Below are 24,754 nucleotides of genomic sequence, written 5' to 3'. Positions count from 1 at the left end.
GGCATTACTTACTGTAGGAGGCGAGGTATGACCCACTCAGCCCATGACCGATCAGCAAAACTCTGCAGGCACCGACTAGGCACACTTTGTTTGGGAGTTTGTCAAAGGGAACCACGGCGCTCACCAGGACGAGGTGGCCGAGTGGTTAAGGCGATGGACTGCTAATCCATTGTGCTCTGCATGCATGGGTTCGAATCCCATCCTCGTCGATTTCTTCTGCTTCGTCCAAGCTGAAATCTTTCTTTGCTAATCCTCTTTTTACTGGACAAGCAGTGATTGTCCCCTCCATGGTGGACTTTAACTGTGACCTCTCAAGACGGCTCTTATTAAAGCTAGGAAAGACGCATATTTGTTGTGTGGCATACAAGTTACGTGGCATATCAACGGGTTAAGTCCACTCTTTTTATTTTTCATGCTTGATGGCATCCTCGGCCTTCTCATGAAGATGAAGGCCTCTTTGTCCTTTGCAGCCTTTAGCTGGTACTGATTCTAGATCCCCTGACTGGTCTACCTTAGGACTGTGTGAAAGACAAGTAAGATGTCAGACGTGAGCGAATAACTTTTTTTTGGTTTGCTTCAGAAGCTCAAAAGAGAAGAAAGAAAGGCACTGCCGAGATTCGAACTCAGGATCTCCTGTTTACTAGACAGGCGCTTTAACCAACTAAGCCACAGCGCCTTGTGATGGCAAAGCTGGCACAGCTGTGCAGCTTAAAAAAAACGCCACTGCTATCGGATGTTTCCAATTCCTGCAACCTTTCATGACCTGATGGGGTGGCTCAAACCTTCATGGTTTTTCTTTTCAGGGCTGGAAAAAGGAAGGTGAGCAGATACTAGGTAGACAACTGAGGTGTGTCCCTTTATCCGCAGTCGTTTTCCACTGCTTTCTTTAAGGGCCCACACGGTACTGGAGTTCTGTTCCATACTTGGCAGCAACTTGTAAAAGGATGAAGCTTTCAGTCATGACAATTAGAAAAGCAAAAACTTTTTGAAAAAGGCATCCACACCGACAAATTTGCAGACGACAATAGCAGCTGGAACTTCGTGGAGAGCTAGAGGTTTGCGGTTCCATAGGTGATTGAGCCGCTTCTTAGCAGAGCAAGAATTGTTACCTGCTCTGCTTTCCATGCATAAGGCAGAATAGATGGATGGAAGACATGCCAGGGATGTCTGGAAATGGTTTGGCATCCCTTAGCATAGGTCCACCTTTCAAGGGTTTTCCATGCATCTTCTTGAGGCATTACTTACTGTAGGAGGCGAGGTATGACCCACTCAGCCCATGACCGATCAGCAAAACTCTGCAGGCACCGACTAGGCACACTTTGTTTGGGAGTTTGTCAAAGGGAACCACGGCGCTCACCAGGACGAGGTGGCCGAGTGGTTAAGGCGATGGACTGCTAATCCATTGTGCTCTGCATGCATGGGTTCGAATCCCATCCTCGTCGATTTCTTCTGCTTCGTCCAAGCTGAAATCTTTGTTTGCTAATCCTCTTTTTACTGGACAAGCAGTGATTGTCCCCTCCATGGTGGACTTTAACTGTGACCTCTCAAGACGGCTCTTATTAAAGCTAGGAAAGACGCATATTTGTTGTGTGGCATACAAGTTACGTGGCATATCAACGGGTTAAGTCCACTCTTTTTATTTTTCATGCTTGATGGCATCCTCGGCCTTCTCATGAAGATGAAGGCCTCTTTGTCCTTTGCAGCCTTTAGCTGGTACTGATTCTAGATCCCCTGACTGGTCTACCTTAGGACTGTGTGAAAGACAAGTAAGATGTCAGACGTGAGCGAATAACTTTTTTTTGGTTTGCTTCAGAAGCTCAAAAGAGAAGAAAGAAAGGCACTGCCGAGATTCGAACTCAGGATCTCCTGTTTACTAGACAGGCGCTTTAACCAACTAAGCCACAGCGCCTTGTGATGGCAAAGCTGGCACAGCTGTGCAGCTTAAAAAAAACGCCACTGCTATCGGATGTTTCCAATTCCTGCAACCTTTCATGACCTGATGGGGTGGCTCAAACCTTCATGGTTTTTCTTTTCAGGGCTGGAAAAAGGAAGGTGAGCAGATACTAGGTAGACAACTGAGGTGTGTCCCTTTATCCGCAGTCGTTTTCCACTGCTTTCTTTAAGGGCCCACACGGTACTGGAGTTCTGTTCCATACTTGGCAGCAACTTGTAAAAGGATGAAGCTTTCAGTCATGACAATTAGAAAAGCAAAAACTTTTTGAAAAAGGCATCCACACCGACAAATTTGCAGACGACAATAGCAGCTGGAACTTCGTGGAGAGCTAGAGGTTTGCGGTTCCATAGGTGATTGAGCCGCTTCTTAGCAGAGCAAGAATTGTTACCTGCTCTGCTTTCCATGCATAAGGCAGAATAGATGGATGGAAGACATGCCAGGGATGTCTGGAAATGGTTTGGCATCCCTTAGCATAGGTCCACCTTTCAAGGGTTTTCCATGCATCTTCTTGAGGCATTACTTACTGTAGGAGGCGAGGTATGACCCACTCAGCCCATGACCGATCAGCAAAACTCTGCAGGCACCGACTAGGCACACTTTGTTTGGGAGTTTGTCAAAGGGAACCACGGCGCTCACCAGGACGAGGTGGCCGAGTGGTTAAGGCGATGGACTGCTAATCCATTGTGCTCTGCATGCATGGGTTCGAATCCCATCCTCGTCGATTTCTTCTGCTTCGTCCAAGCTGAAATCTTTGTTTGCTAATCCTCTTTTTACTGGACAAGCAGTGATTGTCCCCTCCATGGTGGACTTTAACTGTGACCTCTCAAGACGGCTCTTATTAAAGCTAGGAAAGACGCATATTTGTTGTGTGGCATACAAGTTACGTGGCATATCAACGGGTTAAGTCCACTCTTTTCATTTTTCATGCTTGATGGCATCCTCGGCCTTCTCATGAAGATGAAGGCCTCTTTGTCCTTTGCAGCCTTTAGCTGGTACTGATTCTAGATCCCCTGACTGGTCTACCTTAGGACTGTGTGAAAGACAAGTAAGATGTCAGACGTGAGCGAATAACTTTTTTTTGGTTTGCTTCAGAAGCTCAAAAGAGAAGAAAGAAAGGCACTGCCGAGATTCGAACTCAGGATCTCCTGTTTACTAGACAGGCGCCTTAACCAACTAAGCCACAGCGCCTTGTGGTGGCAAAGCTGGCACAGCTGTGCAGCTTAAAAAAAACGCCACTGCTATCGGATGTTTCCAATTCCTGCAACCTTTCATGACCTGATGGGGTGGCTCAAACCTTCATGGTTTTTCTTTTCAGGGCTGGAAAAAGGAAGGTGAGCAGATACTAGGTAGACAACTGAGGTGTGTCCCTTTATCCGCAGTCGTTTTCCACTGCTTTCTTTAAGGGCCCACACGGTACTGGAGTTCTGTTCCATACTTGGCAGCAACTTGTAAAAGGATGAAGCTTTCAGTCATGACAATTAGAAAAGCAAAAACTTTTTGAAAAAGGCATCCACACCGACAAATTTGCAGACGACAATAGCAGCTGGAACTTCGTGGAGAGCTAGAGGTTTGCGGTTCCATAGGTGATTGAGCCGCTTCTTAGCAGAGCAAGAATTGTTACCTGCTCTGCTTTCCATGCATAAGGCAGAATAGATGGATGGAAGACATGCCAGGGATGTCTGGAAATGGTTTGGCATCCCTTAGCATAGGTCCACCTTTCAAGGGTTTTCCATGCATCTTCTTGAGGCATTACTTACTGTAGGAGGCGAGGTATGACCCACTCAGCCCATGACCGATCAGCAAAACTCTGCAGGCACCGACTAGGCACACTTTGTTTGGGAGTTTGTCAAAGGGAACCACGGCGCTCACCAGGACGAGGTGGCCGAGTGGTTAAGGCGATGGACTGCTAATCCATTGTGCTCTGCATGCATGGGTTCGAATCCCATCCTCGTCGATTTCTTCTGCTTCGTCCAAGCTGAAATCTTTCTTTGCTAATCCTCTTTTTACTGGACAAGCAGTGATTGTCCCCTCCATGGTGGACTTTAACTGTGACCTCTCAAGACGGCTCTTATTAAAGCTAGGAAAGACGCATATTTGTTGTGTGGCATACAAGTTACGTGGCATATCAACGGGTTAAGTCCACTCTTTTCATTTTTCATGCTTGATGGCATCCTCGGCCTTCTCATGAAGATGAAGGCCTCTTTGTCCTTTGCAGCCTTTAGCTGGTACTGATTCTAGATCCCCTGACTGGTCTACCTTAGGACTGTGTGAAAGACAAGTAAGATGTCAGACGTGAGCGAATAACTTTTTTTTGGTTTGCTTCAGAAGCTCAAAAGAGAAGAAAGAAAGGCACTGCCGAGATTCGAACTCAGGATCTCCTGTTTACTAGACAGGCGCTTTAACCAACTAAGCCACAGCGCCTTGTGATGGCAAAGCTGGCACAGCTGTGCAGCTTAAAAAAAACGCCACTGCTATCGGATGTTTCCAATTCCTGCAACCTTTCATGACCTGATGGGGTGGCTCAAACCTTCATGGTTTTTCTTTTCAGGGCTGGAAAAAGGAAGGTGAGCAGATACTAGGTAGACAACTGAGGTGTGTCCCTTTATCCGCAGTCGTTTTCCACTGCTTTCTTTAAGGGCCCACACGGTACTGGAGTTCTGTTCCATACTTGGCAGCAACTTGTAAAAGGATGAAGCTTTCAGTCATGACAATTAGAAAAGCAAAAACTTTTTGAAAAAGGCATCCACACTGACAAATTTGCAGACGACAATAGCAGCTGGAACTTCGTGGAGAGCTAGAGGTTTGCGGTTCCATAGGTGATTGAGCCGCTTCTTAGCAGAGCAAGAATTGTTACCTGCTCTGCTTTCCATGCATAAGGCAGAATAGATGGATGGAAGACATGCCAGGGATGTCTGGAAATGGTTTGGCATCCCTTAGCATAGGTCCACCTTTCAAGGGTTTTCCATGCATCTTCTTGAGGCATTACTTACTGTAGGAGGCGAGGTATGACCCACTCAGCCCATGACCGATCAGCAAAACTCTGCAGGCACCGACTAGGCACACTTTGTTTGGGAGTTTGTCAAAGGGAACCACGGCGCTCACCAGGACGAGGTGGCCGAGTGGTTAAGGCGATGGACTGCTAATCCATTGTGCTCTGCATGCATGGGTTCGAATCCCATCCTCGTCGATTTCTTCTGCTTCGTCCAAGCTGAAATCTTTGTTTGCTAATCCTCTTTTTACTGGACAAGCAGTGATTGTCCCCTCCATGGTGGACTTTAACTGTGACCTCTCAAGACGGCTCTTATTAAAGCTAGGAAAGACGCATATTTGTTGTGTGGCATACAAGTTACGTGGCATATCAACGGGTTAAGTCCACTCTTTTTATTTTTCATGCTTGATGGCATCCTCGGCCTTCTCATGAAGATGAAGGCCTCTTTGTCCTTTGCAGCCTTTAGCTGGTACTGATTCTAGATCCCCTGACTGGTCTACCTTAGGACTGTGTGAAAGACAAGTAAGATGTCAGACGTGAGCGAATAACTTTTTTTTGGTTTGCTTCAGAAGCTCAAAAGAGAAGAAAGAAAGGCACTGCCGAGATTCGAACTCAGGATCTCCTGTTTACTAGACAGGCGCTTTAACCAACTAAGCCACAGCGCCTTGTGATGGCAAAGCTGGCACAGCTGTGCAGCTTAAAAAAAACGCCACTGCTATCGGATGTTTCCAATTCCTGCAACCTTTCATGACCTGATGGGGTGGCTCAAACCTTCATGGTTTTTCTTTTCAGGGCTGGAAAAAGGAAGGTGAGCAGATACTAGGTAGACAACTGAGGTGTGTCCCTTTATCCGCAGTCGTTTTCCACTGCTTTCTTTAAGGGCCCACACGGTACTGGAGTTCTGTTCCATACTTGGCAGCAACTTGTAAAAGGATGAAGCTTTCAGTCATGACAATTAGAAAAGCAAAAACTTTTTGAAAAAGGCATCCACACCGACAAATTTGCAGACGACAATAGCAGCTGGAACTTCGTGGAGAGCTAGAGGTTTGCGGTTCCATAGGTGATTGAGCCGCTTCTTAGCAGAGCAAGAATTGTTACCTGCTCTGCTTTCCATGCATAAGGCAGAATAGATGGATGGAAGACATGCCAGGGATGTCTGGAAATGGTTTGGCATCCCTTAGCATAGGTCCACCTTTCAAGGGTTTTCCATGCATCTTCTTGAGGCATTACTTACTGTAGGAGGCGAGGTATGACCCACTCAGCCCATGACCGATCAGCAAAACTCTGCAGGCACCGACTAGGCACACTTTGTTTGGGAGTTTGTCAAAGGGAACCACGGCGCTCACCAGGACGAGGTGGCCGAGTGGTTAAGGCGATGGACTGCTAATCCATTGTGCTCTGCATGCATGGGTTCGAATCCCATCCTCGTCGATTTCTTCTGCTTCGTCCAAGCTGAAATCTTTGTTTGCTAATCCTCTTTTTACTGGACAAGCAGTGATTGTCCCCTCCATGGTGGACTTTAACTGTGACCTCTCAAGACGGCTCTTATTAAAGCTAGGAAAGACGCATATTTGTTGTGTGGCATACAAGTTACGTGGCATATCAACGGGTTAAGTCCACTCTTTTTATTTTTCATGCTTGATGGCATCCTCGGCCTTCTCATGAAGATGAAGGCCTCTTTGTCCTTTGCAGCCTTTAGCTGGTACTGATTCTAGATCCCCTGACTGGTCTACCTTAGGACTGTGTGAAAGACAAGTAAGATGTCAGACGTGAGCGAATAACTTTTTTTTGGTTTGCTTCAGAAGCTCAAAAGAGAAGAAAGAAAGGCACTGCCGAGATTCGAACTCAGGATCTCCTGTTTACTAGACAGGCGCTTTAACCAACTAAGCCACAGCGCCTTGTGATGGCAAAGCTGGCACAGCTGTGCAGCTTAAAAAAAACGCCACTGCTATCGGATGTTTCCAATTCCTGCAACCTTTCATGACCTGATGGGGTGGCTCAAACCTTCATGGTTTTTCTTTTCAGGGCTGGAAAAAGGAAGGTGAGCAGATACTAGGTAGACAACTGAGGTGTGTCCCTTTATCCGCAGTCGTTTTCCACTGCTTTCTTTAAGGGCCCACACGGTACTGGAGTTCTGTTCCATACTTGGCAGCAACTTGTAAAAGGATGAAGCTTTCAGTCATGACAATTAGAAAAGCAAAAACTTTTTGAAAAAGGCATCCACACCGACAAATTTGCAGACGACAATAGCAGCTGGAACTTCGTGGAGAGCTAGAGGTTTGCGGTTCCATAGGTGATTGAGCCGCTTCTTAGCAGAGCAAGAATTGTTACCTGCTCTGCTTTCCATGCATAAGGCAGAATAGATGGATGGAAGACATGCCAGGGATGTCTGGAAATGGTTTGGCATCCCTTAGCATAGGTCCACCTTTCAAGGGTTTTCCATGCATCTTCTTGAGGCATTACTTACTGTAGGAGGCGAGGTATGACCCACTCAGCCCATGACCGATCAGCAAAACTCTGCAGGCACCGACTAGGCACACTTTGTTTGGGAGTTTGTCAAAGGGAACCACGGCGCTCACCAGGACGAGGTGGCCGAGTGGTTAAGGCGATGGACTGCTAATCCATTGTGCTCTGCATGCATGGGTTCGAATCCCATCCTCGTCGATTTCTTCTGCTTCGTCCAAGCTGAAATCTTTGTTTGCTAATCCTCTTTTTACTGGACAAGCAGTGATTGTCCCCTCCATGGTGGACTTTAACTGTGACCTCTCAAGACGGCTCTTATTAAAGCTAGGAAAGACGCATATTTGTTGTGTGGCATACAAGTTACGTGGCATATCAACGGGTTAAGTCCACTCTTTTTATTTTTCATGCTTGATGGCATCCTCGGCCTTCTCATGAAGATGAAGGCCTCTTTGTCCTTTGCAGCCTTTAGCTGGTACTGATTCTAGATCCCCTGACTGGTCTACCTTAGGACTGTGTGAAAGACAAGTAAGATGTCAGACGTGAGCGAATAACTTTTTTTTGGTTTGCTTCAGAAGCTCAAAAGAGAAGAAAGAAAGGCACTGCCGAGATTCGAACTCAGGATCTCCTGTTTACTAGACAGGCGCTTTAACCAACTAAGCCACAGCGCCTTGTGATGGCAAAGCTGGCACAGCTGTGCAGCTTAAAAAAAACGCCACTGCTATCGGATGTTTCCAATTCCTGCAACCTTTCATGACCTGATGGGGTGGCTCAAACCTTCATGGTTTTTCTTTTCAGGGCTGGAAAAAGGAAGGTGAGCAGATACTAGGTAGACAACTGAGGTGTGTCCCTTTATCCGCAGTCGTTTTCCACTGCTTTCTTTAAGGGCCCACACGGTACTGGAGTTCTGTTCCATACTTGGCAGCAACTTGTAAAAGGATGAAGCTTTCAGTCATGACAATTAGAAAAGCAAAAACTTTTTGAAAAAGGCATCCACACCGACAAATTTGCAGACGACAATAGCAGCTGGAACTTCGTGGAGAGCTAGAGGTTTGCGGTTCCATAGGTGATTGAGCCGCTTCTTAGCAGAGCAAGAATTGTTACCTGCTCTGCTTTCCATGCATAAGGCAGAATAGATGGATGGAAGACATGCCAGGGATGTCTGGAAATGGTTTGGCATCCCTTAGCATAGGTCCACCTTTCAAGGGTTTTCCATGCATCTTCTTGAGGCATTACTTACTGTAGGAGGCGAGGTATGACCCACTCAGCCCATGACCGATCAGCAAAACTCTGCAGGCACCGACTAGGCACACTTTGTTTGGGAGTTTGTCAAAGGGAACCACGGCGCTCACCAGGACGAGGTGGCCGAGTGGTTAAGGCGATGGACTGCTAATCCATTGTGCTCTGCATGCATGGGTTCGAATCCCATCCTCGTCGATTTCTTCTGCTTCGTCCAAGCTGAAATCTTTGTTTGCTAATCCTCTTTTTACTGGACAAGCAGTGATTGTCCCCTCCAGGGTGGACTTTAACTGTGACCTCTCAAGACGGCTCTTATTAAAGCTAGGAAAGACGCATATTTGTTGTGTGGCATACAAGTTACGTGGCATATCAACGGGTTAAGTCCACTCTTTTTATTTTTCATGCTTGATGGCATCCTCGGCCTTCTCATGAAGATGAAGGCCTCTTTGTCCTTTGCAGCCTTTAGCTGGTACTGATTCTAGATCCCCTGACTGGTCTACCTTAGGACTGTGTGAAAGACAAGTAAGATGTCAGACGTGAGCGAATAACTTTTTTTTGGTTTGCTTCAGAAGCTCAAAAGAGAAGAAAGAAAGGCACTGCCGAGATTCGAACTCAGGATCTCCTGTTTACTAGACAGGCGCTTTAACCAACTAAGCCACAGCGCCTTGTGATGGCAAAGCTGGCACAGCTGTGCAGCTTAAAAAAAACGCCACTGCTATCGGATGTTTCCAATTCCTGCAACCTTTCATGACCTGATGGGGTGGCTCAAACCTTCATGGTTTTTCTTTTCAGGGCTGGAAAAAGGAAGGTGAGCAGATACTAGGTAGACAACTGAGGTGTGTCCCTTTATCCGCAGTCGTTTTCCACTGCTTTCTTTAAGGGCCCACACGGTACTGGAGTTCTGTTCCATACTTGGCAGCAACTTGTAAAAGGATGAAGCTTTCAGTCATGACAATTAGAAAAGCAAAAACTTTTTGAAAAAGGCATCCACACCGACAAATTTGCAGACGACAATAGCAGCTGGAACTTCGTGGAGAGCTAGAGGTTTGCGGTTCCATAGGTGATTGAGCCGCTTCTTAGCAGAGCAAGAATTGTTACCTGCTCTGCTTTCCATGCATAAGGCAGAATAGATGGATGGAAGACATGCCAGGGATGTCTGGAAATGGTTTGGCATCCCTTAGCATAGGTCCACCTTTCAAGGGTTTTCCATGCATCTTCTTGAGGCATTACTTACTGTAGGAGGCGAGGTATGACCCACTCAGCCCATGACCGATCAGCAAAACTCTGCAGGCACCGACTAGGCACACTTTGTTTGGGAGTTTGTCAAAGGGAACCACGGCGCTCACCAGGACGAGGTGGCCGAGTGGTTAAGGCGATGGACTGCTAATCCATTGTGCTCTGCATGCATGGGTTCGAATCCCATCCTCGTCGATTTCTTCTGCTTCGTCCAAGCTGAAATCTTTCTTTGCTAATCCTCTTTTTACTGGACAAGCAGTGATTGTCCCCTCCATGGTGGACTTTAACTGTGACCTCTCAAGACGGCTCTTATTAAAGCTAGGAAAGACGCATATTTGTTGTGTGGCATACAAGTTACGTGGCATATCAACGGGTTAAGTCCACTCTTTTCATTTTTCATGCTTGATGGCATCCTCGGCCTTCTCATGAAGATGAAGGCCTCTTTGTCCTTTGCAGCCTTTAGCTGGTACTGATTCTAGATCCCCTGACTGGTCTACCTTAGGACTGTGTGAAAGACAAGTAAGATGTCAGACGTGAGCGAATAACTTTTTTTTGGTTTGCTTCAGAAGCTCAAAAGAGAAGAAAGAAAGGCACTGCCGAGATTCGAACTCAGGATCTCCTGTTTACTAGACAGGCGCTTTAACCAACTAAGCCACAGCGCCTTGTGGTGGCAAAGCTGGCACAGCTGTGCAGCTTAAAAAAAACGCCACTGCTATCGGATGTTTCCAATTCCTGCAACCTTTCATGACCTGATGGGGTGGCTCAAACCTTCATGGTTTTTCTTTTCAGGGCTGGAAAAAGGAAGGTGAGCAGATACTAGGTAGACAACTGAGGTGTGTCCCTTTATCCGCAGTCGTTTTCCACTGCTTTCTTTAAGGGCCCACACGGTACTGGAGTTCTGTTCCATACTTGGCAGCAACTTGTAAAAGGATGAAGCTTTCAGTCATGACAATTAGAAAAGCAAAAACTTTTTGAAAAAGGCATCCACACCGACAAATTTGCAGACGACAATAGCAGCTGGAACTTCGTGGAGAGCTAGAGGTTTGCGGTTCCATAGGTGATTGAGCCGCTTCTTAGCAGAGCAAGAATTGTTACCTGCTCTGCTTTCCATGCATAAGGCAGAATAGATGGATGGAAGACATGCCAGGGATGTCTGGAAATGGTTTGGCATCCCTTAGCATAGGTCCACCTTTCAAGGGTTTTCCATGCATCTTCTTGAGGCATTACTTACTGTAGGAGGCGAGGTATGACCCACTCAGCCCATGACCGATCAGCAAAACTCTGCAGGCACCGACTAGGCACACTTTGTTTGGGAGTTTGTCAAAGGGAACCACGGCGCTCACCAGGACGAGGTGGCCGAGTGGTTAAGGCGATGGACTGCTAATCCATTGTGCTCTGCATGCATGGGTTCGAATCCCATCCTCGTCGATTTCTTCTGCTTCGTCCAAGCTGAAATCTTTGTTTGCTAATCCTCTTTTTACTGGACAAGCAGTGATTGTCCCCTCCATGGTGGACTTTAACTGTGACCTCTCAAGACGGCTCTTATTAAAGCTAGGAAAGACGCATATTTGTTGTGTGGCATACAAGTTACGTGGCATATCAACGGGTTAAGTCCACTCTTTTTATTTTTCATGCTTGATGGCATCCTCGGCCTTCTCATGAAGATGAAGGCCTCTTTGTCCTTTGCAGCCTTTAGCTGGTACTGATTCTAGATCCCCTGACTGGTCTACCTTAGGACTGTGTGAAAGACAAGTAAGATGTCAGACGTGAGCGAATAACTTTTTTTTGGTTTGCTTCAGAAGCTCAAAAGAGAAGAAAGAAAGGCACTGCCGAGATTCGAACTCAGGATCTCCTGTTTACTAGACAGGCGCTTTAACCAACTAAGCCACAGCGCCTTGTGATGGCAAAGCTGGCACAGCTGTGCAGCTTAAAAAAAACGCCACTGCTATCGGATGTTTCCAATTCCTGCAACCTTTCATGACCTGATGGGGTGGCTCAAACCTTCATGGTTTTTCTTTTCAGGGCTTGAAAAAGGAAGGTGAGCAGATACTAGGTAGACAACTGAGGTGTGTCCCTTTATCCGCAGTCGTTTTCCACTGCTTTCTTTAAGGGCCCACACGGTACTGGAGTTCTGTTCCATACTTGGCAGCAACTTGTAAAAGGATGAAGCTTTCAGTCATGACAATTAGAAAAGCAAAAACTTTTTGAAAAAGGCATCCACACCGACAAATTTGCAGACGACAATAGCAGCTGGAACTTCGTGGAGAGCTAGAGGTTTGCGGTTCCATAGGTGATTGAGCCGCTTCTTAGCAGAGCAAGAATTGTTACCTGCTCTGCTTTCCATGCATAAGGCAGAATAGATGGATGGAAGACATGCCAGGGATGTCTGGAAATGGTTTGGCATCCCTTAGCATAGGTCCACCTTTCAAGGGTTTTCCATGCATCTTCTTGAGGCATTACTTACTGTAGGAGGCGAGGTATGACCCACTCAGCCCATGACCGATCAGCAAAACTCTGCAGGCACCGACTAGGCACACTTTGTTTGGGAGTTTGTCAAAGGGAACCACGGCGCTCACCAGGACGAGGTGGCCGAGTGGTTAAGGCGATGGACTGCTAATCCATTGTGCTCTGCATGCATGGGTTCGAATCCCATCCTCGTCGATTTCTTCTGCTTCGTCCAAGCTGAAATCTTTGTTTGCTAATCCTCTTTTTACTGGACAAGCAGTGATTGTCCCCTCCATGGTGGACTTTAACTGTGACCTCTCAAGACGGCTCTTATTAAAGCTAGGAAAGACGCATATTTGTTGTGTGGCATACAAGTTACGTGGCATATCAACGGGTTAAGTCCACTCTTTTTATTTTTCATGCTTGATGGCATCCTCGGCCTTCTCATGAAGATGAAGGCCTCTTTGTCCTTTGCAGCCTTTAGCTGGTACTGATTCTAGATCCCCTGACTGGTCTACCTTAGGACTGTGTGAAAGACAAGTAAGATGTCAGACGTGAGCGAATAACTTTTTTTTGGTTTGCTTCAGAAGCTCAAAAGAGAAGAAAGAAAGGCACTGCCGAGATTCGAACTCAGGATCTCCTGTTTACTAGACAGGCGCTTTAACCAACTAAGCCACAGCGCCTTGTGATGGCAAAGCTGGCACAGCTGTGCAGCTTAAAAAAAACGCCACTGCTATCGGATGTTTCCAATTCCTGCAACCTTTCATGACCTGATGGGGTGGCTCAAACCTTCATGGTTTTTCTTTTCAGGGCTGGAAAAAGGAAGGTGAGCAGATACTAGGTAGACAACTGAGGTGTGTCCCTTTATCCGCAGTCGTTTTCCACTGCTTTCTTTAAGGGCCCACACGGTACTGGAGTTCTGTTCCATACTTGGCAGCAACTTGTAAAAGGATGAAGCTTTCAGTCATGACAATTAGAAAAGCAAAAACTTTTTGAAAAAGGCATCCACACCGACAAATTTGCAGACGACAATAGCAGCTGGAACTTCGTGGAGAGCTAGAGGTTTGCGGTTCCATAGGTGATTGAGCCGCTTCTTAGCAGAGCAAGAATTGTTACCTGCTCTGCTTTCCATGCATAAGGCAGAATAGATGGATGGAAGACATGCCAGGGATGTCTGGAAATGGTTTGGCATCCCTTAGCATAGGTCCACCTTTCAAGGGTTTTCCATGCATCTTCTTGAGGCATTACTTACTGTAGGAGGCGAGGTATGACCCACTCAGCCCATGACCGATCAGCAAAACTCTGCAGGCACCGACTAGGCACACTTTGTTTGGGAATTTGTCAAAGGGAACCACAGCGCTCACCCGGACGAGGTGGCCGAGTGGTTAAGGCGATGGACTGCTAATCCATTGTGCTCTGCATGCATGGGTTCGAATCCCATCCTCGTCGATTTCTTCTGCTTCGTCCAAGCTGAAATCTTTGTTTGCTAATCCTCTTTTTACTGGACAAGCAGTGATTGTCCCCTCCATGGTGGACTTTAACTGTGACCTCTCAAGACGGCTCTTATTAAAGCTAGGAAAGACGCATATTTGTTGTGTGGCATACAAGTTACGTGGCATATCAACGGGTTAAGTCCACTCTTTTTATTTTTCATGCTTGATGGCATCCTCAGCCTTCTCATGAAGATGAAGGCCTCTTTGTCCTTTGCAGCCTTTAGCTAGTACTGATTCTAGATCCCCTGACTGGTCTACCTTAGGACTGTGTGAAAGACAAGTAAGATGTCAGACGTGAGCGAATAACTTTTTTTTGGTTTGCTTCAGAAGCTCAAAAGAGAAGAAAGAAAGGCACTGCCAAGATTCGAACTCAGGATCTCCTGTTTACTAGACAGGCGCTTTAACCAACTAAGCCACAGCGCCTTGTGATGGCAAAGCTGGCACAGCTGTGCAGCTTAAAAAAAACGCCACTGCTATCGGATGTTTCCAATTCCTGCAACCTTTCATGACCTGATGGGGTGGCTCAAACCTTCATGGTTTTTCTTTTCAGGGCTGGAAAAAGGAAGGTGAGCAGATACTAGGTAGACAACTGAGGTGTGTCCCTTTATCCGCAGTCGTTTTCCACTGCTTTCTTTAAGGGCCCACACGGTACTGGAGTTCTGTTCCATACTTGGCAGCAACTTGTAAAAGGATGAAGCTTTCAGTCATGCCAATTAGAAAAGCAAAAACTTTTTGAAAAAGGCATCCACACCGACAAATTTGCAGACGACAATAGCAGCTGGAACTTCGTGGAGAGCTAGAGGTTTGCGGTTCCATAGGTGATTGAGCCGCTTCTTAGCAGAGCAAGAATTGTTACCTGCTCTGCTTTCCATGCATAAGGCAGAATAGATGGATGGAAGACATGCCAGGGATGTCTGGAAATGGTTTGGCATCCCTTAGCATAGGTCCACCTTTCAAGGGTTTTCCATGCATCTTCTTGAGGCATTACTTACTGTAGGAGGCGAGGTATGACCCACTCAGCCCATGACCGATCAGCAAAACTCTGCAGGCACCAACTAGGCACACTTTGTTTGGGAGTTTGTCAAAGGGAACCACGGCGCTCACCAGGACGAGGTGGCCGAGTGGTTAAGGCGATGGACTGCTAATCCATTGTGCTCTGCATGCATGGGTTCGAATCCCATCCTCGTCGATTTCTTCTGCTTCGTCCAAGCTGAAATCTTTGTTTGCTAATCCTCTTTTTACTGGACAAGCAGTGATTGTCCCCTCCATGGTGGACTTTAACTGTGACCTCTCAAGACGGCTCTTATTAAAGCTAGGAAAGACGCATATTTGTTGTGTGGCATACAAGTTACGTGGCATATCAACGGGTTAAGTCCACTCTTTTTATTTTTCATGCTTGATGGCATCCTCGGCCTTCTCATGAAGATGAAGGCCTCTTTGTCCTTTGCAGCCTTTAGCTGGTACTGATTCTAGATCCCCTGACTGGTCTACCTTAGGACTGTGTGAAAGACAAGTAAGATGTCAGACGTGAGCGAATAACTTTTTTTTGGTTTGCTTCAGAAGCTCAAAAGAGAAGAAAGAAAGGCACTGCCGAGATTCGAACTCAGGATCTCCTGTTTACTAGACAGGCGCTTTAACCAACTAAGCCACAGCGCCTTGTGATGGCAAAGCTGGCACAGCTGTGCAGCTTAAAAAAAACGCCACTGCTATCGGATGTTTCCAATTCCTGCAACATTTCATGACCTGATGGGGTGGCTCAAACCTTCATGGTTTTTCTTTTCAGGGCTGGAAAAAGGAAGGTGAGCAGATACTAGGTAGACAACTGAGGTGTGTCCCTTTATCCGCAGTCGTTTTCCACTGCTTTCTTTAAGGGCCCACACGGTACTGGAGTTCTGTTCCATACTTGGCAGCAACTTGTAAAAGGATGAAGCTTTCAGTCATGACAATTAGAAAAGCAAAAACTTTTTGAAAAAGGCATCCACACCGACAAATTTGCAGACGACAATAGCAGCTGGAACTTCGTGGAGAGCTAGAGGTTTGCGGTTCCATAGGTGATTGAGCCGCTTCTTAGCAGAGCAAGAATTGTTACCTGCTCTGCTTTCCATGCATAAGGCAGAATAGATGGATGGAAGACATGCCAGGGATGTCTGGAAATGGTTTGGCATCCCTTAGCATAGGTCCACCTTTCAAGGGTTTTCCATGCATCTTCTTGAGGCATTACTTACTGTAGGAGGCGAGGTATGACCCACTCAGCCCATGACCGATCAGCAAAACTCTGCAGGCACCGACTAGGCACACTTTGTTTGGGAGTTTGTCAAAGGGAACCACGGCGCTCACCAGGACGAGGTGGCCGAGTGGTTAAGGCGATGGACTGCTAATCCATTGTGCTCTGCATGCATGGGTTCGAATCCCATCCTCGTCGATTTCTTCTGCTTCGTCCAAGCTGAAATCTTTGTTTGCTAATCCTCTTTTTACTGGACAAGCAGTGATTGTCCCCTCCATGGTGGACTTTAACTGTGACCTCTCAAGACGGCTCTTATTAAAGCTAGGAAAGACGCATATTTGTTGTGTGGCATACAAGTTACGTGGCATATCAACGGGTTAAGTCCACTCTTTTCATTTTTCATGCTTGATGGCATCCTCGGCCTTCTCATGAAGATGAAGGCCTCTTTGTCCTTTGCAGCCTTTAGCTGGTACTGATTCTAGATCCCCTGACTGGTCTACCTTAGGACTGTGTGAAAGACAAGTAAGATGTCAGACGTGAGCGAATAACTTTTTTTTGGTTTGCTTCAGAAGCTCAAAAGAGAAGAAAGAAAGGCACTGCCGAGATTCGAACTCAGGATCTCCTGTTTACTAGACAGGCGCTTTAACCAACTAAGCCACAGCGCCTTGTGGTGGCAAAGCTGGCACAGCTGTGCAGCTTAAAAAAAACGCCACTGCTATCGGATGTTTCCAATTCCTGCAACCTTTCATGACCTGATGGGGTGGCTCAAACCTTCATGGTTTTTCTTTTCAGGGCTGGAAAAAGGAAGGTGAGCAGATACTAGGTAGACAACTGAGGTGTGTCCCTTTATCCGCAGTCGTTTTCCACTGCTTTCTTTAAGGGCCCACACGGTACTGGAGTTCTGTTCCATACTTGGCAGCAACTTGTAAAAGGATGAAGCTTTCAGTCATGACAATTAGAAAAGCAAAAACTTTTTGAAAAAGGCATCCACACCGACAAATTTGCAGACGACAATAGCAGCTGGAACTTCGTGGAGAGCTAGAGGTTTGCGGTTCCATAGGTGATTGAGCCGCTTCTTAGCAGAGCAAGAATTGTTACCTGCTCTGCTTTCCATGCATAAGGCAGAATAGATGGATGGAAGACATGCCAGGGATGTCTGGAAATGGTTTGGCATCCCTTAGCATAGGTCCACCTTTCAAGGGTTTTCCATGCATCTTCTTGAGGCATTACTTACTGTAGGAGGCGAGGTATGACCCACTCAGCCCATGACCGATCAGCAAAACTCTGCAGGCACCGACTAGGCACACTTTGTTTGGGAGTTTGTCAAAGGGAACCACGGCGCTCACCAGGACGAGGAGGCCGAGTGGTTAAGGCGATGGACTGCTAATCCATTGTGCTCTGCATGCATGGGTTCGAATCCCATCCTCGTCGATTTCTTCTGCTTCGTCCAAGCTGAAATCTTTGTTTGCTAATCCTCTTTTTACTGGACAAGCAGTGATTGTCCCCTCCATGGTGGACTTTAACTGTGACCTCTCAAGACGGCTCTTATTAAAGCTAGGAAAGACGCATATTTGTTGTGTGGCATACAAGTTACGTGGCATATCAACGGGTTAAGTCCACTCTTTTTATTTTTCATGCTTGATGGCATCCTCGGCCTTCTCATGAAGATGAAGGCCTCTTTGTCCTTTGCAGCCTTTAGCTGGTACTGATTCTAGATCCCCTGACTGGTCTACCTTAGGACTGTGTGAAAGACAAGTAAGATGTCAGACGTGAGCGAATAACTTTTTTTTGGTTTGCTTCAGAAGCTCAAAAGAGAAGAAAGGAAGGCACTGCCGAGATTCGAACTCAGGATCTCCTGTTTACTAGACAGGCGCTTTAACCAACTAAGCCACAGCGCCTTGTGATGGCAAAGCTGGCACAGCTGTGCAGCTTAAAAAAAACGCCACTGCTATCGGATGTTTCCAATTCCTGCAACCTTTCATGACCTGATGGGGTGGCTCAAACCTTCATGGTTTTTCTTTTCAGGGCTGGAAAAAGGAAGGTGAGCAGATACTAGGTAGACAACTGAGGTGTGTCCCTTTATCCGCAGTCGTTTTCCACTGCTTTCTTTAAGGGCCCACACGGTACTGGAGTTCTGTTCCATACTTGGCAGCAACTTGTAAAAGGATGAAGCTTTCAGTCATGACAATTAGAAAAGCAAAAACTTTTTGAAAAAGGCATCCACACCGACAAATTTGCAGACGACAATAGCAGCTGGAACTTCGTGGAGAGCTAGAGGTTTGCGGTTCCATAGGTGATTGAGCCGCTTCTTAGCAGAGCAAGAATTGTTACCTGCTCTGCTTTCCATGCATAAGGCAGAATAGATGGATGGAAGACATGCCAGGGATGTCTGGAAATGGTTTGGCATCCCTTAGCATAGGTCCACCTTTCAAGGGTTTTCCATGCATCTTCTTGAGGCATTACTTACTGTAGGAGGCGAGGTATGACCCACTCAGCCCATGACCGATCAGCAAAACTCTGCAGGCACCGACTAGGCACACTTTGTTTGGGAATTTGTCAAAGGGAACCACGGCGCTCACCCGGACGAGGTGGCCGAGTGGTTAAGGCGATGGACTGCTAATCCATTGTGCTCTGCATGCATGGGTTCGAATCCCATCCTCGTCGATTTCTTCTGCTTCGTCCAAGCTGAAATCTTTGTTTGCTAATCCTCTTTTTACTGGACAAGCAGTGATTGTCCCCTCCATGGTGGACTTTAACTGTGACCTCTCAAGACGGCTCTTATTAAAGCTAGGAAAGACGCATATTTGTTGTGTGGCATACAAGTTACGTGGCATATCAACGGGTTAAGTCCACTCTTTTTATTTTTCATGCTTGATGGCATCCTCAGCCTTCTCATGAAGATGAAGGCCTCTTTGTCCTTTGCAGCCTTTAGCTAGTACTGATTCTAGATCCCCTGACTGGTCTACCTTAGGACTGTGTGAAAGACAAGTAAGATGTCAGACGTGAGCGAATAACTTTTTTTTGGTTTGCTTCAGAAGCTCAAAAGAGAAGAAAGAAAGGCACTGCCGAGATTCAAACTCAGGATCTCCTGTTTACTAGACAGGCGCTTTGACCAACTAAGCCACAGCGCCTTGTGATGGCAAAGCTGGCACAGCTGTGCAGCTTAAAAAAAACGCCACTGCTATCGGATGTTTCCAATTCCTGCAACCTTTCATGACCTGATGGGGTGGCTCAAACCTTCATGGTTTTTCTTTTCAGGGCTGGAAAAAGGAAGGTGAGCAGATACTAGGTAGACAACTGAGGTGTGTCCCTTTATCCGCAGTCGTTTTCCACTGCTTTCTTTAAGGGCCCACACGGTACTGGAGTTCTGTTCCATACTTGGCAGCAACTTGTAAAAGGATGAAGCTTTCAGTCATGACAATTAGAAAAGCAAAAACTTTTTGAAAAAGGCATCCACACCGACAAATTTGCAGACGACAATAGCAGCTGGAACTTCGTGGAGAGCTAGAGGTTTGCGGTTCCATAGGTGATTGAGCCGCTTCTTAGCAGAGCAAGAATTGTTACCTGCTCTGCTTTCCATGCATAAGGCAGAATAGATGGATGGAAGACATGCCAGGGATGTCTGGAAATGGTTTGGCATCCCTTAGCATAGGTCCACCTTTCAAGGGTTTTCCATGCATCTTCTTGAGGCATTACTTACTGTAGGAGGCGAGGTATGACCCACTCAGCCCATGACCGATCAGCAAAACTCTGCAGGCACCGACTAGGCACACTTTGTTTGGGAGTTTGTCAAAGGGAACCACGGCGCTCACCAGGACGAGGTGGCCGAGTGGTTAAGGCGATGGACTGCTAATCCATTGTGCTCTGCATGCATGGGTTCGAATCCCATCCTCGTCGATTTCTTCTGCTTCGTCCAAGCTGAAATCTTTGTTTGCTAATCCTCTTTTTACTGGACAAGCAGTGATTGTCCCCTCCATGGTGGACTTTAACTGTGACCTCTCAAGACGGCTCTTATTAAAGCTAGGAAAGACGCATATTTGTTGTGTGGCATACAAGTTACGTGGCATATCAACGGGTTAAGTCCACTCTTTTTATTTTTCATGCTTGATGGCATCCTCGGCCTTCTCATGAAGATGAAGGCCTCTTTGTCCTTTGCAGCCTTTAGCTGGTACTGATTCTAGATCCCCTGACTGGTCTACCTTAGGACTGTGTGAAAGACAAGTAAGATGTCAGACGTGAGCGAATAACTTTTTTTTGGTTTGCTTCAGAAGCTCAAAAGAGAAGAAAGAAAGGCACTGCCGAGATTCGAACTCAGGATCTCCTGTTTACTAGACAGGCGCTTTAACCAACTAAGCCACAGCGCCTTGTGATGGCAAAGCTGGCACAGCTGTGCAGCTTAAAAAAAACGCCACTGCTATCGGATGTTTCCAATTCCTGCAACCTTTCATGACCTGATGGGGTGGCTCAAACCTTCATGGTTTTTCTTTTCAGGGCTGGAAAAAGGAAGGTGAGCAGATACTAGGTAGACAACTGAGGTGTGTCCCTTTATCCGCAGTCGTTTTCCACTGCTTTCTTTAAGGGCCCACACGGTACTGGAGTTCTGTTCCATACTTGGCAGCAACTTGTAAAAGGATGAAGCTTTCAGTCATGACAATTAGAAAAGCAAAAACTTTTTGAAAAAGGCATCCACACCGACAAATTTGCAGACGACAATAGCAGCTGGAACTTCGTGGAGAGCTAGAGGTTTGCGGTTCCATAGGTGATTGAGCCGCTTCTTAGCAGAGCAAGAATTGTTACCTGCTCTGCTTTCCATGCATAAGGCAGAATAGATGGATGGAAGACATGCCAGGGATGTCTGGAAATGGTTTGGCATCCCTTAGCATAGGTCCACCTTTCAAGGGTTTTCCATGCATCTTCTTGAGGCATTACTTACTGTAGGAGGCGAGGTATGACCCACTCAGCCCATGACCGATCAGCAAAACTCTGCAGGCACCGACTAGGCACACTTTGTTTGGGAGTTTGTCAAAGGGAACCACGGCGCTCACCAGGACGAGGTGGCCGAGTGGTTAAGGCGATGGACTGCTAATCCATTGTGCTCTGCATGCATGGGTTCGAATCCCATCCTCGTTGATTTCTTCTGCTTCGTCCAAGCTGAAATCTTTGTTTGCTAATCCTCTTTTTACTGGACAAGCAGTGATTGTCCCCTCCATGGTGGACTTTAACTGTGACCTCTCAAGACGGCTCTTATTAAAGCTAGGAAAGACGCATATTTGTTGTGTGGCATACAAGTTACGTGGCATATCAACGGGTTAAGTCCACTCTTTTCATTTTTCATGCTTGATGGCATCCTCGGCCTTCTCATGAAGATGAAGGCCTCTTTGTCCTTTGCAGCCTTTAGCTGGTACTGATTCTAGATCCCCTGACTGGTCTACCTTAGGACTGTGTGAAAGACAAGTAAGATGTCAGACGTGAGCGAATAACTTTTTTTTGGTTTGCTTCAGAAGCTCAAAAGAGAAGAAAGAAAGGCACTGCCGAGATTCGAACTCAGGATCTCCTGTTTACTAGACAGGCGCTTTAACCAACTAAGCCACAGCGCCTTGTGGTGGCAAAGCTGGCACAGCTGTGCAGCTTAAAAAAAACGCCACTGCTATCGGATGTTTCCAATTCCTGCAACCTTTCATGACCTGATGGGGTGGCTCAAACCTTCATGGTTTTTCTTTTCAGGGCTTGAAAAAGGAAGGTGAGCAGATACTAGGTAGACAACTGAGGTGTGTCCCTTTATCCGCAGTCGTTTTCCACTGCTTTCTTTAAGGGCCCACACGGTACTGGAGTTCTGTTCCATACTTGGCAGCAACTTGTAAAAGGATGAAGCTTTCAGTCATGCCAATTAGAAAAGCAAAAACTTTTTGAAAAAGGCATCCACACCGACAAATTTGCAGACGACAATAGCAGCTGGAACTTCGTGGAGAGCTAGAGGTTTGCGGTTCCATAGGTGATTGAGCCGCTTCTTAGCAGAGCAAGAATTGTTACCTGCTCTGCTTTCCATGCATAAGGCAGAATAGATGGATGGAAGACATGCCAGGGATGTCTGGAAATGGTTTGGCATCCCTTAGCATAGGTCCACCTTTCAAGGGTTTTCCATGCATCTTCTTGAGGCATTACTTACTGTAGGAGGCGAGGTATGACCCACTCAGCCCATGACCGATCAGCAAAACTCTGCAGGCACCGACTAGGCACACTTTGTTTGGGAGTTTGTCAAAGGGAACCACGGCGCTCACCAGGACGAGGTGGCCGAGTGGTTAAGGCGATGGACTGCTAATCCATTGTGCTCTGCATGCATGGGTTCGAATCCCATCCTCGTCGATTTCTTCTGCTTCGTCCAAGCTGAAATCTTTGTTTGCTAATCCTCTTTTTACTGGACAAGCAGTGATTGTCCCCTCCATGGTGGACTTTAACTGTGACCTCTCAAGACGGCTCTTATTAAAGCTAGGAAAGACGCATATTTGTTGTGTGGCATACAAGTTACGTGGCATATCAACGGGTTAAGTCCACTCTTTTTATTTTTCATGCTTGATGGCATCCTCGGCCTTCTCATGAAGATGAAGGCCTCTTTGTCCTTTGCAGCCTTTAGCTGGTACTGATTCTAGATCCCCTGACTGGTCTACCTTAGGACTGTGTGAAAGACAAGTAAGATGTCAGACGTGAGCGAATAACTTTTTTTTGGTTTGCTTCAGAAGCTCAAAAGAGAAGAAAGAAAGGCACTGCCGAGATTCGAACTCAGGATCTCCTGTTTACTAGACAGGCGCTTTAACCAACTAAGCCACAGCGCCTTGTGATGGCAAAGCTGGCACAGCTGTGCAGCTTAAAAAAAACGCCACTGCTATCGGATGTTTCCAATTCCTGCAACCTTTCATGACCTGATGGGGTGGCTCAAACCTTCATGGTTTTTCTTTTCAGGGCTGGAAAAAGGAAGGTGAGCAGATACTAGGTAGACAACTGAGGTGTGTCCCTTTATCCGCAGTCGTTTTCCACTGCTTTCTTTAAGGGCCCACACGGTACTGGAGTTCTGTTCCATACTTGGCAGCAACTTGTAAAAGGATGAAGCTTTCAGTCATGACAATTAGAAAAGCAAAAACTTTTTGAAAAAGGCATCCACACCGACAAATTTGCAGACGACAATAGCAGCTGGAACTTCGTGGAGAGCTAGAGGTTTGCGGTTCCATAGGTGATTGAGCCGCTTCTTAGCAGAGCAAGAATTGTTACCTGCTCTGCTTTCCATGCATAAGGCAGAATAGATGGATGGAAGACATGCCAGGGATGTCTGGAAATGGTTTGGCATCCCTTAGCATAGGTCCACCTTTCAAGGGTTTTCCATGCATCTTCTTGAGGCATTACTTACTGTAGGAGGCGAGGTATGACCCACTCAGCCCATGACCGATCAGCAAAACTCTGCAGGCACCGACTAGGCACACTTTGTTTGGGAATTTGTCAAAGGGAACCACGGCGCTCACCCGGACGAGGTGGCCGAGTGGTTAAGGCGATGGACTGCTAATCCATTGTGCTCTGCATGCATGGGTTCGAATCCCATCCTCGTCGATTTCTTCTGCTTCGTCCAAGCTGAAATCTTTGTTTGCTAATCCTCTTTTTACTGGACAAGCAGTGATTGTCCCCTCCATGGTGGACTTTAACTGTGACCTCTCAAGACGGCTCTTATTAAAGCTAGGAAAGACGCATATTTGTTGTGTGGCATACAAGTTACGTGGCATATCAACGGGTTAAGTCCACTCTTTTTATTTTTCATGCTTGATGGCATCCTCGGCCTTCTCATGAAGATGAAGGCCTCTTTGTCCTTTGCAGCCTTTAGCTGGTACTGATTCTAGATCCCCTGACTGGTCTACCTTAGGACTGTGTGAAAGACAAGTAAGATGTCAGACGTGAGCGAATAACTTTTTTTTGGTTTGCTTCAGAAGCTCAAAAGAGAAGAAAGAAAGGCACTGCCGAGATTCGAACTCAGGATCTCCTGTTTACTAGACAGGCGCTTTAACCAACTAAGCCACAGCGCCTTGTGATGGCAAAGCTGGCACAGCTGTGCAGCTTAAAAAAAACGCCACTGCTATCGGATGTTTCCAATTCCTGCAACCTTTCATGACCTGATGGGGTGGCTCAAACCTTCATGGTTTTTCTTTTCAGGGCTGGAAAAAGGAAGGTGAGCAGATACTAGGTAGACAACTGAGGTGTGTCCCTTTATCCGCAGTCGTTTTCCACTGCTTTCTTTAACCTCTTAACGCTCAGCGTCCGATATATCGGACGCTGAGCGCAGCGACTTAGCGCTCAGCGTCCGATATATCGGACGCTGAGCTGATGCCGGTTCAGCTCAAGATCTGAGCCGAACCGGCATCGGGAGACACGGGGTGCCGGCTGTAACTAATAGCCGGCACCCCAGTGTAACACCCGCGATCGGAGTTGTCTCCGATCGCGGGTGCTTAACCCGTTAAATGCCGCGGTCAGCGCGACCGCGGCATCTAACATGTATCTGGGGGATCTTTCCCCCACGATCGGCCCCCCCGAACCGTTTTCGGGGTGCGCCGATCGTTGCTATAGTAACTCTGGGGTCCGATCTGGACCCCAGAGTTACCTGCAAGAATTGCCAGTAAGATGGCGTCTGTGACGTCATCTTACTGGCACAGTGCCAGCCTATGCAAGTGTATAGGCTG

General features: G+C 46.8%; 18 non-coding genes across 18 annotated transcripts; all 18 read left to right on the top strand.

The window, feature by feature from the left end:
- Positions 1–127: 127 nt before the first annotated feature.
- TRNAS-GCU (transfer RNA serine (anticodon GCU)) lies at positions 128–209 on the top strand. Its single transcript has one exon. It is a non-coding gene; the product is annotated as a tRNA-Ser (tRNA).
- Positions 210–1,360: 1,151 nt separating this feature from the next.
- TRNAS-GCU (transfer RNA serine (anticodon GCU)) lies at positions 1,361–1,442 on the top strand. The gene has a single exon. It is a non-coding gene; the product is annotated as a tRNA-Ser (tRNA).
- A 1,151-nt stretch (positions 1,443–2,593) lies between these two features.
- On the top strand, positions 2,594–2,675 carry TRNAS-GCU (transfer RNA serine (anticodon GCU)). The gene has a single exon. It is a non-coding gene; the product is annotated as a tRNA-Ser (tRNA).
- Positions 2,676–3,826: 1,151 nt separating this feature from the next.
- TRNAS-GCU (transfer RNA serine (anticodon GCU)) lies at positions 3,827–3,908 on the top strand. The gene has a single exon. It is a non-coding gene; the product is annotated as a tRNA-Ser (tRNA).
- Positions 3,909–5,059: 1,151 nt separating this feature from the next.
- Positions 5,060–5,141, top strand: TRNAS-GCU (transfer RNA serine (anticodon GCU)). The gene has a single exon. It is a non-coding gene; the product is annotated as a tRNA-Ser (tRNA).
- Positions 5,142–6,292: 1,151 nt separating this feature from the next.
- TRNAS-GCU (transfer RNA serine (anticodon GCU)) lies at positions 6,293–6,374 on the top strand. The gene has a single exon. It is a non-coding gene; the product is annotated as a tRNA-Ser (tRNA).
- A 1,151-nt stretch (positions 6,375–7,525) lies between these two features.
- TRNAS-GCU (transfer RNA serine (anticodon GCU)) lies at positions 7,526–7,607 on the top strand. Its single transcript has one exon. It is a non-coding gene; the product is annotated as a tRNA-Ser (tRNA).
- Positions 7,608–8,758: 1,151 nt separating this feature from the next.
- On the top strand, positions 8,759–8,840 carry TRNAS-GCU (transfer RNA serine (anticodon GCU)). Its single transcript has one exon. It is a non-coding gene; the product is annotated as a tRNA-Ser (tRNA).
- A 1,151-nt stretch (positions 8,841–9,991) lies between these two features.
- TRNAS-GCU (transfer RNA serine (anticodon GCU)) lies at positions 9,992–10,073 on the top strand. Its single transcript has one exon. It is a non-coding gene; the product is annotated as a tRNA-Ser (tRNA).
- Positions 10,074–11,224: 1,151 nt separating this feature from the next.
- TRNAS-GCU (transfer RNA serine (anticodon GCU)) lies at positions 11,225–11,306 on the top strand. The gene has a single exon. It is a non-coding gene; the product is annotated as a tRNA-Ser (tRNA).
- Positions 11,307–12,457: 1,151 nt separating this feature from the next.
- TRNAS-GCU (transfer RNA serine (anticodon GCU)) lies at positions 12,458–12,539 on the top strand. The gene has a single exon. It is a non-coding gene; the product is annotated as a tRNA-Ser (tRNA).
- Positions 12,540–13,690: 1,151 nt separating this feature from the next.
- TRNAS-GCU (transfer RNA serine (anticodon GCU)) lies at positions 13,691–13,772 on the top strand. Its single transcript has one exon. It is a non-coding gene; the product is annotated as a tRNA-Ser (tRNA).
- Positions 13,773–14,923: 1,151 nt separating this feature from the next.
- TRNAS-GCU (transfer RNA serine (anticodon GCU)) lies at positions 14,924–15,005 on the top strand. The gene has a single exon. It is a non-coding gene; the product is annotated as a tRNA-Ser (tRNA).
- A 1,151-nt stretch (positions 15,006–16,156) lies between these two features.
- Positions 16,157–16,238, top strand: TRNAS-GCU (transfer RNA serine (anticodon GCU)). The gene has a single exon. It is a non-coding gene; the product is annotated as a tRNA-Ser (tRNA).
- A 2,384-nt stretch (positions 16,239–18,622) lies between these two features.
- Positions 18,623–18,704, top strand: TRNAS-GCU (transfer RNA serine (anticodon GCU)). The gene has a single exon. It is a non-coding gene; the product is annotated as a tRNA-Ser (tRNA).
- A 1,151-nt stretch (positions 18,705–19,855) lies between these two features.
- TRNAS-GCU (transfer RNA serine (anticodon GCU)) lies at positions 19,856–19,937 on the top strand. The gene has a single exon. It is a non-coding gene; the product is annotated as a tRNA-Ser (tRNA).
- A 2,384-nt stretch (positions 19,938–22,321) lies between these two features.
- On the top strand, positions 22,322–22,403 carry TRNAS-GCU (transfer RNA serine (anticodon GCU)). Its single transcript has one exon. It is a non-coding gene; the product is annotated as a tRNA-Ser (tRNA).
- Positions 22,404–23,554: 1,151 nt separating this feature from the next.
- Positions 23,555–23,636, top strand: TRNAS-GCU (transfer RNA serine (anticodon GCU)). Its single transcript has one exon. It is a non-coding gene; the product is annotated as a tRNA-Ser (tRNA).
- Positions 23,637–24,754: the final 1,118 nt, after the last annotated feature.

Source organism: Engystomops pustulosus, chromosome 7, assembly GCF_040894005.1.
Source record: "Engystomops pustulosus chromosome 7, aEngPut4.maternal, whole genome shotgun sequence".
NCBI lineage: Eukaryota > Metazoa > Chordata > Amphibia > Anura > Leptodactylidae > Engystomops > Engystomops pustulosus.
This window is presented reverse-complemented; position numbering and strand designations above follow the sequence as displayed.